Source organism: Rattus norvegicus, chromosome 4 (genome assembly GCF_036323735.1).
Source record: "Rattus norvegicus strain BN/NHsdMcwi chromosome 4, GRCr8, whole genome shotgun sequence".
In the NCBI taxonomy this organism is placed as follows: domain Eukaryota; kingdom Metazoa; phylum Chordata; class Mammalia; order Rodentia; family Muridae; genus Rattus; species Rattus norvegicus.
In genome coordinates, this window is record NC_086022.1 from 124,912,805 (window position 1) to 124,929,933 (window position 17,129).

A 17,129-nucleotide genomic window follows, 5' to 3' on the forward strand; every position below is an offset into this window, starting at 1 on the left:
ACGTGTTTGGATACTGTGAAGAACAAGAGTGGGAAGTGGCCAGGGTGGATCTGGCAAGCAAAGTGAGGCTTTCAGTTTTTCTGGCAAAAGAAGACAGCACTTTAGACTAGGGTCAGGCAATGGCCATGGAGAAGGGCCAAGGAACATGTAGACAGGAGGACACAGTGTTGTGTACAGACAGAATACAAGAGATTATGTGGCCCAGGGAGGCAAGAGAGCAAGGCAGGCTGGGCTTCAGGTGCCATGCCTGCTGTTATCTCTAGGATTCGGGGAACCCAGCCACTCTGTACATTGTTTGGTCTTGGGCTCCCTGCATTCCCTCGGCAGGCATCCCTACTGCTAAAAGAGAGGGATCACACACTAAAGAAAAGAGGGAGATGGGACTGCATCAGCCGTTACTGCACAAGCTTGAGGATCAGAGTCCCACCCGAGAACACTCATAAAAAAGCTGGGGGTTTTAAGTAGAAGATGGAGACAGGTGGGTCCCAGGACTTGCTGGATAGCCAGCCTAGCCTAATTAATGAGCTTCAGGTCAATGAGAGATCCTGTCTCAAGCATAGGTGGTTCTTTGTGATGATAGTACCTCAGGTTGCCATGGGGTCTCCACATACATGAAATATACACACATGATTATGAAAAAGGGGGGGATATAATAATAAGGTGCCAAGACTGTAAATGAGTTACAGGGATGACAGACTGAGGAGGGAATACATTCTCATCCCCTAACAGGTCTACCTCATAGGGGTCTCTCATTCCACTTTAGTAAGCCAGAGGACTCTTCTTTCCAAGAGCCACTGTCTGCCTTAGCTGGGACAGAGAAAGATGGCTGGGAAGAAGGTAAGGAGGGCTGAGATAGGGGTGTAGGTGATGGGGGGAATATATGGGAGCTTCCCATTTTCTTCACTGTGCCGGATGTAGCTTTCAATCACTTCCTTCTCAGAGACCCAAGATTTGCCATCAGAGATGGGAGAGCTTGGGATTCATTGTGCTGTTTTAATGGCAGTGCCAGAATTAGGCAGCTGGAAAGATCTTAAGGCTGGAGTCCTCAGATGCTATCTGTGTGTAGCCATGAAACCACAGGCAATACTGCCCTGTCTGAGACTGAATAGGAGGGAATAGCACACTGGCAGCGATGTGGTTGCTGTCCATAGTGCTGAAGGTCACCTGGTGCTAAAGAGAAGTGGGGTGATTGATGGTACTCCAGAGTTCAAAGGGTTCTAGAAGCTCTTTCTCACCCATCAGCAGAATGCCCAACACACACACGCACGCACGCACGCACACACGCACGCATGCACGCACGCATGCACGCGTGCAAACACACATCTGGCAAGAACCAGACCAACTCAGGGCAGCCATGACTTAGCTCCTGGGAGCTTGATAGGTGAAGCCCACTGTCCCAGAATCCTTGCTGGTTCTGAAGATGGATATCTCTCAAGGGCTTTGGGATACTAGAGCTCCAAAGTTGGAGGATGGCACCAACATTGGTCCTAGTTGACTGACTCCCTTCCTAGTCAGATCTCTGACTGCTTTCCTCTCATTCTTTCTGTCCCTCAGATACCTTTGTAGCCACAGAAACATCAATTAAGAAGAGTGTTTACCTACCTAAAGACTATACATGAACTGACCCTGGACTCTGATCCCATAGGTAGCAATGAATATCCTAGTAAGAGCACCAGTGGAAGGGGAAGCCCTGGGTCCTGCTAAGACTGAACCCCCAGTGAACTAGACTATGGGGGGAGGGCGGCAATGAGGGGAGGGTTGGGAGGGGAACACCCATAAGGAAGGGGAGGGGGGAGGGGGATGTTTGCCCGGAAACCGGGAAAGGGAATAACACTTGAAATGTATATAAGAAATACTCAAGTTAATAAAAAAAAAAAGAAGAGTGTTTACGTTTCCTGTTTGCTTGTTTAAGAGTATGTGCATATGTGCATGCATAAAGTGCACAAGGAAACCAGAGTATAACCTTGGGTATTGTTCCTGAGAACCTATCAATACTATCTTTTGAGATCTTTCACTGGCCTAGAATTCATGGAGTAGGGTAGATTCTCTGGCCAGCAATTGCAGGGTTCTTCCTCCTGACTGTGCCTTCTTGGTGCTGGAATTATAAACATAAACCACAATCTCGTTTTTGTTTGTTTCTTGGTTTACTTGCTTGCTTGATTTGTGTGTGTGTGTGTGTGTGTGTGTGTGTGTGTGTGTGTGTGTGTGTGTGTGTTTAATGTGGGAACTCACTGAAGGACCACCAAGTTCAGATTAAATTATTTTGGTTTTATTTTGCTTTATAAAGATTTATTACAACTTTATTACTTTAAAAACTTTCAGATAAAAACATTACACAGTGAAATTAGCCAGATCTAAAGTTGCTACAGTTCAGTGAACTGCACACTTAAAACAGCCATTCTGAAACTGTACATCTTCCTGTTGGATTTTTACATCTTCACTGACAAATATACAGTTTATACATTTATTCAGCACCAACCCCCCCAAATTCCTTGGCAGAGTAAAAATTAGAAAAACAACTATCTTTATAGTCTTTCATGACCCAGTCTCCATTTACATTCAGTCATTCCTTATTGCCTAATATTTAATATTCCCCTTTCTCCTTTGTACATGCTATACTATAGCACATAAATGTATTATTATATTATACTGTATACTATAACATATATATATATATATAAAATATGTACACTATAGGGTAAGATCCATATATGAGGGAAAACATGCAGATTTTTTTCCTGAGTTTGTGTGACCTTGATTAATATTGTACATTCTATATCCATCCAGTTACCCTACAATATTCTGTGATTTAATTTTTCTTTATAGCTGAATATATTATAGAATATATTGTACTATACTATATATGTATCAGATTTTCATTATTCATTCATCTATTGATGGACAACTAGGTTGTTTCCATTTCTTTGCTATGGAGAATAAAGCAGTGATAAACATGGGTGTGTAAACATCACTAAGGTATGGTGTGTAACCTAGGGGTATATGGCCAGGATTGAAATGTCTGGGTCATATGTCTATGCCACATGAACTGGGTCCCATTCCAGTGGCCACTGAAAGCGTCCTGAGTGAGTGTGTGATTATGGGGATGGGTTTGCGAATGCACCACAGTACCCACATGGCACGTGGAACAGTAGGGAGAACGTCGCAGTCAGAAGAAACTTGTGGGAATTGATTCTGTCTTAGTGTGTGGGTTCTGGGCATTGAACTCAGGTTTTCAGGATAGACAGCAAAGACCCCTGCCTCCTGAGACATCTCCCCAGGCCCGTGCTGGTTTTAAAGGACAAATGGTAATCACTCCAGAGAAGCTTACTTGTTAAGTTTATCCTCCACCCAGTTGTCTACTCTGACCCCTGATCCTTCAGCCTCAGCCTCAGCTCTTGTTCCTCTCAGGGACCATGCTCCCAGCCTTTACATCAAGGCAAAAGACTGTCCCTTCAGCAGTCAACCTTACTAGAGGGACCCGTGTCCAACTTCCTTCTCTTCCTACTACTATGGTTTCTGTAAGATCAGGACTCTTAATGATAGTTTGCCAAAGTGGGAGCCAAGGATTTAGAATACTCAGTCTAGGAGAGGACTGCCCATCACCCAGTAGGCAGGGGTGGCTCACCCATAAAATCTCAAAAAGCTGAAATGCCAGCATCAAGGACATTTATAACCAAAGGCTTGAGTGGGCGAGAAGAGGGTGAGGCCATGTGCTGGTCTCTCTGCCACTCATATCAGTGGGCTTGAAACCTTGGCTACATGAAGGATTGCTCAGGTTGGAAGTATAGGGGCTGGAATGTAGCCTCGAAAAAGCAGGGGTTCAGAGAGTTTTAACATCAAGCTACCTCCATTGTGTGGCACACCACCAGCACAAGAAATACCTATGCCCTTTCATCATTGAACCCAAGACTTGGAATTTTCTTCTGAGGTGGGAGGTATTGATTAGAGTTAGGGTTCACTCTACCCAAGCCTGGAGACAGGTCCCCCATTTCAAGCTACTGCTGTTGTTAGGTCCCTGATGTCTAGGCCAGAACCCCAGTTTTTCCCAGAGTGAATGCTAAGGCTTTGGAGGGCCACAGAATCTGTCGTTAACACAGGGCTGTGCTCTAGAAGGATGAGAACAGTAGGAGCACAAGTATGTTTGTGCAGTGTATCGTCAACCTGCACTTGGCCTTGGATGGTGAAAGGCTGCCTTGCTACACAGGATGCATGAAGATGGGGGTCATGCTATTCTTAAAGTCAGATAGAAGCCATTCTCTTGCTGTTATCAACCCTTCCTAACTCAAAAAGGACAAAGGAATCACTACATCCTGACCTGAACATGGGGGTGGGCTGCAGGGAGGGGCTTGGAGCTAAAAACAGAGTAGCAGATGATCTGGCCTTTGCTGAATGGCCTGGAACAGCTGTATCAAAGAGGGACAGTTTAAAAAGCTCAGATGTGACTTCCCTGGGGTTGGGGGAAGCTGTAACATGCTCACGCCACTGCCCTTGAGGAGAAAAAGAACCCCATGAAGGGGCTAGATGTGTTGTGTGGTCATTGGTTTGATTCCTCGATGATGCTCTCAGGGATATATGTTGCTTGTGGGAGGAGAAGACACTTTGGAGAGATAGCTTCTATGTCTACTGTGTGCCTCAGCATCTCATGAGCTGGTGCAGAAGGCTGGACCAAGCAGCCCCAGGAAGGCTCTGAGTCACTGTTTTGAAGTGTATATGCAGCTTAGAGCAGAAAGATGCAAGAAGATAATAGAAGGTCCCCATTAGTAGAATCATTGAGCACTAGTATTGGGAAGGCACGTTTTGGGGATCAAAGAGTTAGGTGTGACTCAAGGAGGATACTCTTTTCTGAATACCATGACTCTGAGAAGGTCATGGATACCCAAGGAAGTGTCAGGGACCTGGGACATTAAGGTATAGCAGAAGGTCAGGGTCAGAGTCGAATGTCCAAATAAGAAAGGGAGGGAAAGAATAGACATACAGTGATGTGAAGGCACAGAGGTCTTAGTCATGCAAAGGGTGGCCAGTTGTGGTCATATAAAGATATAAAGTCACCTACTATCATACTCACTCTTCTATTGCTGTGAAGATAAACCATGACCAAGGAAACTCTAATAAAGGAAAGCATTCATTTGGGGGCTTGCTTATAGTTTCAGGATTTAGTCTATTATCATCATGGGTTGGAGAGCATGTTAGCTTGCAGGCATAGTGTTAGAAAGGTAGTTGAGAGTTACATTATGAGAGAGGGGGGGGAAGAGGGGAGGAGGAAGAAGAGGAAGAGGAAGAGGAAGAGGAGGAGGAGAAGCGAAGAGAAGTGAAGAGAAGAGACAAGGCGGGACGAGAAGAGAAGAGAAGAGAAGAGAAGAGAAGAGAAGAGAAGAGAAGAGAAGAGAAGAGAAGAGAAGAGAAGAGAAGAGGACAGAAAAGAAGAGAAGAGAAGAAAAGAAAAGAGATGAGAAGGGAGGGAGCTGGGAGAAGCTTGGCTTTCTAAACTTCAAACGTTCACCTCCAGTGACACATTTCCTCCGATAAGGCCAAACCTTCTAACCCTTGTAATCCTTTCAGTGAAACTCCTGGTGACCAAACATTCAAATATATGAGCCTATAGGGGCCATCCCATTGTTACTCAAACCATCACATTCTACTCCCTGGCCTCAATAGACTTGTAGTTAAATCATAATGGAAAAAAATGCATTCAGTTCAACTTCAAAAGTCCCCTTCCATAGTCTATCACAGTCTTAACACTGTTTAAAAGTTCAAAGTTCGCAGAGAGAAGAGAGGTTATGTCTGTGATCAGTGTTTTGCCTTAGGAACATCTCAATGATTAGTAGCCTAACAAAAAGGGAGCCTGAGATGACCATAAGTCCAGTGCCCCACAGGCCCGAGGGAGCAGACCATGCCCAAGATGACCCCTGCCTGACACCATAATGTACGAGTGAGGCATAGCACTCCTGAGATGACCTCAGACACTCAGAGACCCTGGGTGCCACTAAGAGGAGCAAGTAAGTGATAGAGAAATGGAAGAGAAAGAGAAACAGAGGGTTATGGGCACAATGAAGAGGGGGAGAATGGAGACTTTAGGTTAGTGAGGAACAACTTGTTGTGAGTAGATGATGGCACCTGGGACCATGGTGGGGTACTGGCTTGTGATGCCACTGGAAGCCATATTTGGATCTGTAACCCTGAAGCAGCAGGGATCTGTTACCACCAAAGGCCAGGGAGATGCTCCTGGTCTGGGCTGTCGTTCAGGAACATGTTTATGTCTGAGGGCTGTGGAGAACTGGCTCCACCCCTCAGCTGGGCATCATGGGAGAGCTGGCCCTGGGAGGATAAGAGCAGGACAGCTGACCCTGTCTAGAGCCAGCTGTAATACATAGAAGAGCAGACTACACAAACTGGGAATTGTGGGTAAGCTGCCCCTCAATGATACAAGCATGGGCGACCTGGCCCTACCACTCATCTCCCATGCACTGATGTGGATGAGAGAGAGATAACCTCCTTCCATTTGCCTCTCACCACTTTTGACAGGTGGGAGAATTGGCCCTGATGGTGTCATGAGAGCAGGAGAGCTGGCCTTGCCCCTCACCTGCTGCATCACTTGGGAGAGCAGGCTCCGTACCTCATCTGGGCAACATAGTAGAGCTGGCCCTGTTAGTACAGACACAGGTGGGCTGGCCCTAAGGGTGTGATCATGAGAGAGCTTGCCTCACAACTTGTGAGCCATATAGTGACATGGGCAAAAAAGCAGCCACATTCTTTGCCAAAATATCATTAAGATGGTCTCTATGTTAGCTGCTAATATTCTTCCCCTCTTGAAACCCCTTGAGCCAGGACATCATAATTTACATTGCTCTCAGCACCACTGTCTTCCAAGTTCCTACTAGTACGTCCCTGTAAGTCCCACTTAAAGCATTCAAATGCTTTCCTAATCTAAAGTTCACAAGTCCACATTCCACCAAGCAGCATGGTTAGTCCTATCACAGCAATACCCCAGTTCTTGGTTCCAAATTCTGTCATAGTCACTATCATACTGCTGTGAAGAGACACCATGACCAAGGCAACCCTTATAAAAGGACACATTTTTATTGGTAGCTTGCTTACAGTTTCAGAGGTTTATTCTACTATCATTGAGGCAAGGAGAATGTCATGCAGAACTACATCCTTATCCAGAGGGAGGGAGGGAGGGAGGGAGGGAGGGAGGGAGGGAGGGAGGGAGGGAGAGGGAGAGAGAGAGAGAGAGAGAGAGAGAGAGAGAGAGAGAGAGAGAGAGAGAGATATCCTGGGCATAGCAGGGGGCTTTTGTAATCTAAAAGCTTATCTGTAGTGACACACTTTCTCCAACAATGCCACACTTCTCAAGGCTTGTAATGTTTTCTAACAGTTCCACTAACTGGGGACAAAGCATTCAAATACATGAGTCTATGGGAACCATTCTTATCCAAACCACCACATGTAGTTCTAACTCATTGCCAGGCCTCTCCTTAAATGTGAGCTTCCCCAACTGTTTCCACCTTGTATCTTGATGTAGAGTTTGCTGAGTTCAATGAACTGATGGCCTGGATTTGGGTTGATTAGTTGATTAGATAAAATTTAAAGGATTGCAAAGAAATGCAAAAGTAAAATACTGAGAATCCAGACGTCAACCTCAAACTTTCCAGTGTGCAGCCTGCCGTGGGCTTAGGGCCTTTGCATTTTCAGCTCTCACAACCCAGAACACTGAGCATTGCTTGTTCTCTGAAGACCTTTGGGAGCCTCCACAAACTCCTTCTGATTTCATCTTCTTCTAGGAGTATCAGCTAGGTCATGCTCCCAGATCTCCCCCACTATGCTGTCACCTCCTGCTTCAACCCTCACTTTGAATGTTTCTGGAACCACAGTGGATATGAGTGAGTGAGAACTGTAGACCACACATACATCAGTGGTGGCAGCAGCTCTCTATTCAGTATTTACAGAGTTGACATTGGATGTGGCTACTGACTGGGCAGTGGGAACAGCAATGAAAAACAGAAGTACTTACTGCTCTCTGCGACTTGACAGTGACCATGACAGGCTACAATGGTTTGAAAGACAATGACCTCATAGGGACATATAATTGAATGCTTGGTTCCCAGTTGGTGGAATTGTTTGAGAAGGATTAAGAAGCAATGGCCTTGTTGAGGGATGTGCATCATAGAAGAGGAAAGATATGAAGTTTGAAAAGACTCGTGTCATTCCCAGTCTCTCTCTCTCTCTCTCTCTCTCTCTCTCTCTCTCTCTCTCTCTCTCTCTCTCTCTCTCTCTCTTTCTCTGCCTTGTGGTTTTGTCTCCAAATGTGACCATTCAGCTACTGCTCCAGTGTCATGCCTGCCTTCCTGCTGTCATACTTTTGGCCATGATGATCATAGATTCTAACCCTCTTAAACCATAAGCCCCAATAAATCAATAAATTCTCTATAAGTTGCCTTGGTCATGATGTTTTCTCACAGTAATAGAAAAGTAACTAAGGGCACGTGATAGGGGCTAATGCCATAGAGTAAGCAACTCTAAGAACAGGAGGATGAGGATAGGGCTGAATGGGCCAGAGCAAAAGTGATGATGTTGAAAGAGACGGAGGGATGTCTGGTGGCCCAGACCACATGAGGAAATGGAGAGGACTTACTCTGGTGGTATGAGAGCCATAGGTAGGTGCTAAGCACAAGGGCATGGGACTGTATGTGGCATGGGAGTAGGGATGCTAAGGGAGAGTGTGGGAGGCTCTCTGCTGATAGGATAGGCAAGGGAGGTTCTTTTGAAGTGACATTGGAGGCATTTCTTCACATTTGTCTCATTTCCAGCCTGTGTCCATGCTAGATACTGTTTACTGTGGGCAAGCTGGTGATGGGAATTCCCTGACCTTGGCCTCCTGACTCCCCTAACACCTATCCATTCCTCTTAAGAGGAGTTCTCTTGGGGATGCAATTTCTAAAAATAAACTGATCTATTTAGTCACTCCCACCCCTTTGCCACATCAGGACCATTCTCTCCTGTTCCATCTTCCAGAAACAGCCTATATAAGGGCTCAAAGAAGTCACTCAAAAGAGTGTCGCCAGTCAGCTCCCCCTGGCTCTTCCTTCCTCCAGGGCACAGCAACAGCTCTTGCTCAAGGCCTCCCATTCCCTTGCACCCTGCTATAGACTCCAGTGCTCTGGGAGGTCCTATGGGGATACACTGTCCCTTCCTGGAACTGAGTAGAAAACTGTTCTCTGGAGTCCCTTCCCTGTGCCACGCCTGCAGTCCTCCAACCAAACACCATATTGCCAAGCCTCTTGCAAACACTAGGGAATAAACAGACAAGGAACCAATGGACAGCGTATTGTCACCCATTGTTCAAAGCACAATACAGTCTTGTACTACTGAGATTAAAGATTTCCCGCAGTACATTGTGCTACCATCCCCATTCCTAAGCACCAGCATGCTGGGGTGAAAGGTCAGAAAGAATTTTCAAGGGAAGATGGAATTGCTTAGAGGTCAGGAACACCATGTTCATAAAGGGCAGCTTAGAGTGGCCTGGCTGAGCACTATCTCTGATTCTGTCCCTGAACAGAGCACAGTTACTTTTCTAATTAAATGTTTCAACTTGTCAGCTAAGCAGGGAGCATAGCAGTTCCAGAGGCTTCTCTCTAGTGATAATCTAGTTATGCTACAATATTGCAGCCTGTTCCCCCATTTATTTAATTAGGAACTGCAGGTGTCATCAAGCTCCATCTCTGGGAGAGCCTGAGGTACAGCGTGGGAGGAGGAAGCAGCCACTGCCCCAGAAGAGACTGCATGCCCTGTGTTGGAGGCACTGGGTTCCATCTGTGAGCCTTCTGTGGAAGAGCCAGGACAAGGGTGAAGGATCCAGGCTCCACCGTCACCATCCCTAGGAAACAAGGGATGAGCATGGCAGGCAAGCCGTCCATAGAGTAGCCTGTCCCAAGGGAAGAACACAAGTAAAGTCCCAATGAGTCTGCAGGGCTAGCCAGGATAAGAATGAAGTGTGCACTCCCCTGTGTCTATCAGTTCCTCCTAGCAGTCAGGTCCTCCAGGGCTGTGCTTCATAGCCCTGTCAATCAGAAGCTGCCCTCATTCCTGCCAGATGACTGCATCTGAGTCTCGCCCCTCTCTCCAGCAGCAAGACCAGCAGAGGAAAGATGAGGAACTGTCTCTTTCCTTAGGAAGAACAGAAGTAACACGCACTGCCAATGGAGGGCAAGGTGGGTTTTTTTTTCCACCACAACTTAAACTTAGATCAGAGCTGTAGAGCAGATTATGGTCTTTGACTCTCACCTTCCCAACTACAAGCCAGCTGGAGAACAGAGCTTGGAATGATTTGGATCTTCAATGACCCATGTGTTAAAAGCTGCGTCGTAAGCCTCAGGTGCTACTGAGAGTAGTGGGCACTGGAGAAGGCAGGGCCTAGTAGAACATAGATGACAGACTTACTTTTGAACGGACATTGGACCCTAGTTCCTCATTTCCCTCTTGTTGCTTCCCAGGAGATAAGTGGCCTACTCTATCACACACTCCCACCATGACATACTATACTGCCACAGACTCAACGCAATGGGCCAGGGAATCTTGGACTTAGGCCTCTGAAACAAAGAGCCACATTACATCCTTCCTTTTAGGTTACTCACCCCAGTCATGTGTCACAGCCACAGAAGGTTGGCAAGTATAGTGGTCTAAGGGAGAAACAGAGACTGCCACTGAGAATCACCAGGTGACTTCGTACTCCTAACTTCTCCCTCCCAGAGCTCCCATTCTGTGATGGTCTGTCCCCCTAGTGGACTGTATAGATGATCCATCATTTCTAATCAGCTAAAAAACCATAGGCCAGCAGGCAACACTCACTAAATAATGCTGGCACATGGGAATCCACACCAGGCCCAGGGTTTCTGGTGGGAGACAGTGGCAGGTCAGAGAAATATAAGAATGAGAGGACAGTTCAGAATAGGCATAGGTGGGCCAGGGACACTCTACTCCTCAAGAGAACAAGTGGGCTACAATGCCTATATTCAAGCCCAAGATGGTGTTGTGAGAAGAGTCCAAAGTATCCATTGAGATACAAGACAAACTGTTATCTGCAAGCCCTTGTAAAATCAAAAAGGAAATCATGTATTTTCTAGATACAGTGAAATCTCACTAAGGTAAGACTGCTCCGTCCGTCACTGCTCCTCACCAAGCAGGCCCAACAGATGCTGTCCAATTTGGGGATAAATGATACCGCCTGTATATCCTAGCAAGGAGTCAGACTAGTGTCCATAGTGTAAGTAGAGAGGATGCCATGGGCTCTGGCTCAGCTTTGTGCCTGTAGACTCATTTATCTAGTGCAACTTTGCTGAAGCCCATGGATATTCAGAAACCAGTCTATGCGAGCCTTCTAGGAGACCTGCTTCAGAGATGGTGACAGCTACTGTGTCCCAAGTATTCCCTGCAACGTTACTTAAATGGCCTCAAACCACATTGTTTTCAATGCCCTATGCATAGGAATCAGCAGAGCAAAGCAGGATCCCTCCAAGAAATATCACAGCAGGAGTTTGAAGGTCAAGGAAAAACTGCAGGCCTTTTTCCAAACCAGCCTTGTAACTGATTCTGTTGCCTCTCCCTTCTGAATTCTGGTATTAGAAGTAGAAGTCGTGACTTGCAATAAGGCTTTCTATGAGTCTGAAAAAACTTTCTGTTTCCTAAAGGGTCTCCTGGTTCTTATGGATGGCTGCCCTTTCAAGCCTTCTTAGCGATAAGCACAACACCCTTCTTCACTCTTCAGGTCAGAAACCCAACTTCCTGATCCTTCTTATTCCCTTCCCCAAGTCAGCCCGGGATGGCTGCTCCTGAAGGACCTGGCTTCCTTTATAAGTCACTATAGAGTCACAGTTCAGTCTTCTGGGAGTGCCATAGTACTACAATGCTAGCCGCTGACCACAGCAAGACCAGCAGCTGAAGTGAAGTGTGGTCTGAAGATCAGAATAAACTTAATAATCTTTCAGGAGTACCAGCTTTAGTATTATAAGAACAAAGTTCATCAAGGACCACTGTCACTGTCCCTGTGATCCAGCAGGACAGAAAAGAAGTGTTACAGGTCTGTGGCTTCTCATCATCAGCAGACCTCATCTCAGGAACCTGTCAGCTTCTGCTCTTGGCACAAGGATGCTTTGAAAGGCTGAGAATCATGCTGATGCCCTCATGACTGGAATCCTGCTGTCTGCATACCTCTTTCCTGTGCTAGATGGAGAGTATTGGCCTAGGCATGCCAGATACACAGAAGCCTGGTCTTCCTGCCTGGTTGGTCCTGCAGTTGCTTGAGCCTATTCGTGTTCATTCCCAACACTGATGTCAGGATCTTGGGAGCTCAGCATTCTCTAATTTGCAGGGGGGCATTAGGAATGGACTTTCTCAAGTGACTTTGAAACTTACAGGACATTGCTCTTAACTGTAGTCACCCTGCAGTATCACAACTCTGCAAGCATATTCCTCCTGTCTAAAACTCTATGCCCTCTCATTAACCCTTCCTTCTCCAAGTTTCCTCCCTCCCGAGCCTCTAGCCACCATCTTCTGATGTTCACTTCTGGTTCAAACTCCTTATGTTCGGCATAAGTGAAATAAGGCAGAATTTCTTTCTGAGGTGATAGACACAGTGCATGAAAACCTCCCACAGTATGTAGATCTATCTATACAACGTGTGCACCCCATAAATCACTCAGATGACTGCCAACCAAAAATGACCCTGAAGAACATGCATTAAAATACAGAAATACAGGGGCTGGGGATTTAGCTCAGTGGTAGAGCGCTTACCTAGGAAGCACAAGGCCCTGGGTTCGGTCCCCAGCTCCGAAAAAAAGAACCAAAAAAAAAAAAAAATACAGAAATACAACTGACCACCTGCCATCTTGGTTCTGTGGCCTCCTCTGCTGCCTCCCTTACTGAAACCACTTTGTTCCCCATCCAGGGTGTCAGTTTCAGTCCAGAAGACAATGGCATATTCTTTTCTTTTTTAAATATTTTTTATTTACTCACTTTTTATTTGAGTACGACACTGTAGCTGTCTTCAGACACACCATAAGAGGGCATTGGATCCCATTACAGATGGTTGTGAGCCACCATGTGGTTGGTTGCTGGGAATTGAACTCAGGACCTCTGGAAGAGCAATTAGTGCTCTTAACCACTGAGCCATCCCTCTAGCCCCAATGGCAGATTCTTAAATCACAAATATCAATCCTCCTGGTCACCCCTTTCCAACCTCCTCATCTCCCTTCACCTTCCTCAATTCTAGTTTAGTTAGTCCCTATGTGTCATGCTGGAGCACAAGGTATGTGACCATGGCTTCATCCAATTTCCTATTCTGTAGAAGTTCCTGGATCCTCCAAGGATCACAACCACATCCATCATTATGGCCGTGATTATGAGTTTGGGGTTGCTGGAGAGTATCTTACTAGATTAACTGAGTAAAAATGCCCAAACCTAAGTGTCCAGGATGTACTGTGACTTGCATGCGTGTTGGACCTCTGTTTGGGGCCCAAGGTGAAGAACAGGTGGTACAGAAAGGTGACCAGTAGTGTTACACTCTCCACTGAGGACTTCCTGGTCCCTTTAAATTGGCTAGACTCTATAACGATGGAGAAAATGGAGGATTCGTAGACATGCTCCTCAGGACTGGAACAGCTTATTCCTTGCTATACATTTAGTGATCTGGCCAACATCACTAGCCTCCAGCATCTAGGGAGTTGTTGGACTTCAGATCTACAGTGCATACATCCAGAATATGTCTGTAGACCCTCCAGCAGCCTCCCCCTTCTCCTGTAGGAGAGCAGACCATAAGCTGGTGTGTTCTCTCTGACCTGTGTGCTTCACCAACACTGGCCATGCTACTGAAGCTAACTAAGTAAAAAACAAAAAGGAAAAAAAATCAATCAATAGGTTAAAAGCTGAAAGAAAAAAACCTAAAACTAAAACTCAAAGTTCCAACCCAGCAAAGAAGTAAAAGCAGCCACGAGTCCTACTGACTGAAATTCAGTCTGGCCTGGCTCTTACAGAAATGGTGTCTATAATCCCCTAGTTGGCCCTCTCTGATGGCAAAGCAGGAAACAGACCAATCATAGCCTGGTATATCCAACAGCACTCACCTCTCCTTGTGGACTCAAGGGGAGTCCAAGTGATGACGCTGATGATGCTGATACAGATGATGATGACAACCATGAAGATGATGATGATAGACCATGAGAGCTTTCACACCAGTGGATCATGGAGACTCATAGTCACTTGTTTGGAGAGTCAGTCAGTATACTACTCCAATGACCTTTCCAATTTGAGTCTGAGGAGCTGTAAACTTTGCTTTCAGACCTCATTATCCTACATGCACAGTATCCAATCCCTTTTATCACACCAGCCTAACTTGTATCAAGAAGATGGCAGTGCCTCACTAACTTGGTGCTACTATCACAATTGTCATCTCCTAAGACACCGCGGGGCACATTACTAACATCTAAGGGGCTGGAAGAAGAGTTTTCCCTGAATTCCTCCAAAAGGTCCTCATCAGATTTCCTACCAGAAACCTTGTTACAGAAGGCAGTGGGTTGATACTTTCATGGTGATGAAAGCCAAAACTAACAGTGAAGAATCATACTGCCAGAGACATGGTTCTTCCAATAGGACTGAGAGATGGAGCATTCCCAGATACCCTATTTCCTCTATGTTGCTGTAACAAAATGTCCTAGACTAGGTAATTTATAATCAACAGAAATTCATCTCTCACTATTTTAGAGGCCAAAGACCAAGACCAAGGCACTCCAGAACTCAGTGTATGGAGAGGTTCACTTTCTCTCTCTAATGGGGCATTGTTTCCTCATGTGGCAGGCAGAAGGACTGAACTCAAGACCTTTCTCCAAAGGTAATGCATTCCATCCCAGAAGGCAAAGTGTCATTGTGTCATCATCTCCTAAGGCCCCTTAGGACTCTTCCTCAGAGGTGAGGTCTCAGTGGAGATTTTGAAGAACAGCATCATCTCAAGCACAGCACCAGATAAGTAAGCGTTGGCATCATTTGTTCCTTCCAGTTGTCCCTTGCATGAAAGGAGTCTTTAGGTTAAGTGAAGGGTATTTGACAGCAATTAAGAGCTTAAAGACTTAAAGGCCACTGGCAAAGGTGAATAGTAGCGTTTGGGTGGTTTTTTTTTTCCACCCGACAGATTAAAAAAAATAATATAGAAACAAATAAAATGAAACAAGTGTAAAGCTGATGTTGGGTGCCCAATGCAAATATCTGTGACTCTGTGACATTGTTAAGTAAGAGAGCAGGATGGAGATGTCTAGGAACGCTGTTCCAAGTTATAGAAGCTATAGCACAGAGTGGTGACAACTGAATGTTAAGTGCACTTGTGTGGGAAACGCAAAACAAACAAACAAGCAAACACAGCTACACAACACACCAAGGATGAAAGAAAGCGATGGAAACCAAATGTTTCATCATAAAAATAAGCCAAATGGAACAGAAGACAATCCTGTAGGAAAAGGAGTGAAGACATAGCAAACAAGGAAGGAATGACAGAAGTCCTTACTGATCAGGAACTGATTACATAGAAACACCACAGATCCTACCAGCCTGGGTAGGATTTCAGGAAACATGTCCTAGGCAAAGGGAATGACAAGGACAGAGGCCCTGGGCATCCAAGAACTCAAAGTAGGAAGGTCAGAAGGTCAAGGTGTGATGACAGAGAGGTGGAGCAAGACCAAATGGAAAGATCAAATATACTCTGAGACATTCTTGTTTCTGTGTGAAGTGGGGACACTGAGGCTCAGGGAAATGGAGCCCTTCCGCTGCAGCCCATACACTCTCACACATATGGTTCCAGGGTCCTGCTCCTGGGTCACCGACAGTCATCACCTCTAAGTATGTTCTTGGTGAAACTACGAATGAGAGCTACAAGGTTTTAGAGACAGGCTTCTTAGGCAGACTGAATAAATAACTCAGTCAGATCCCTACTGAGTCACCTTCCCATCTCTCCAGTCTCTCTGCACCATCTCCTACACAGGGACCGGACTATTCTAAACACATAAATGGCTTTTTGCCTAATTGGAATTTAACTTGGATCTGGTTCCTGTACCAGTGTTAAGGAATGGGCCAGTGGTACATCCAGAATCAAGCATAGCACATACACACTGTGTTTGCATCAGTGTTGGTGTCCTGGAGCTATTTTGTACTAGTGGAAACACTACCTTCTGGAGGGAGGTGGGAGGCTCGTAAAACTGAAGGAAGCCAACAAAACCGACAAGGCTCAGGGAAGGCAGACATTTTTCACTTGGGAAGCTCAGAAACTTACAAAACACACGAGTCCCACTCGCAAGGTTCTAAAAAAAATATATAAGAAGTAAATGATTGAAAACTAGTCAGTGCAGCTACCTGCACACTGTACAGGGAGCTTCGGGGATGTCGTTTTTTATGAACTGCCATCCATGCTGGGGTGATTAAGCTGTCCAAGCATCACCCTATAGGTAAACACAGTAAACTCAATGGTTCACTAGAAAAGATTTGAAGGAAGATTTCATTGGGCTATCATTGGTGCCCTATCTGGAGTGAATAGGTATTTTTTTTTTCATGTCTCCTCAGGAGAAGTCACACAACACACTTGAAGACCCACAAAGTTCTGGCCTTATCTAGTACTTGTATCTAGCACTCTAGATACAACTGAAAGGAATATTAATGAAATGGAAGGCATTCCTGAGAAAACTGCCAGAAGATAGAAAGTAAGAAGCCAAGCTATGGGATGAAGAGTGTCCCCAGAAACTTGTAGAATTGTAGAAGAGAGTAGGATGCATGGTGGAGAGACCAGTGCAAACTCTAGCTGGGACTCTAACACTTTCTGTTCAAGACAACAGGGGTTCCCTCAAACCCTGCTTGGATAGTCAAAGAGTTGTGCCAGCAAAGACTAGTAGGGGAAGGAAAAGGTGAAAGTAACATAGACACTGACTGTGTCACACATACTATCTGCTCCCCACACCCCCATTTTTTGTTTGTTTGCTTTAGTTGGTCCACGGACCTTGAGGATGGACTCCTTACCCCCATGCCCTCATGGAGCACACATACACTATATCCATTGGGTTCCATGGCCCTAGTGAGAATAAAGGATGAACACAATATGTGCT

General features: G+C 45.6%; 1 protein-coding gene and 1 pseudogene across 6 annotated transcripts in view; one reads left to right on the forward strand and one right to left on the reverse strand.

Moving 5' to 3' along the window:
- The window catches only part of Iqsec1 (IQ motif and Sec7 domain ArfGEF 1), a 319,435-nt gene that overhangs the window by 186,888 nt on the left and 115,418 nt on the right, over positions 1-17,129 (reverse strand). The window lies entirely within an intron of this gene.
- LOC120102710 (small nucleolar RNA SNORA17) lies at positions 5,738-5,834 on the forward strand (annotated as a pseudogene).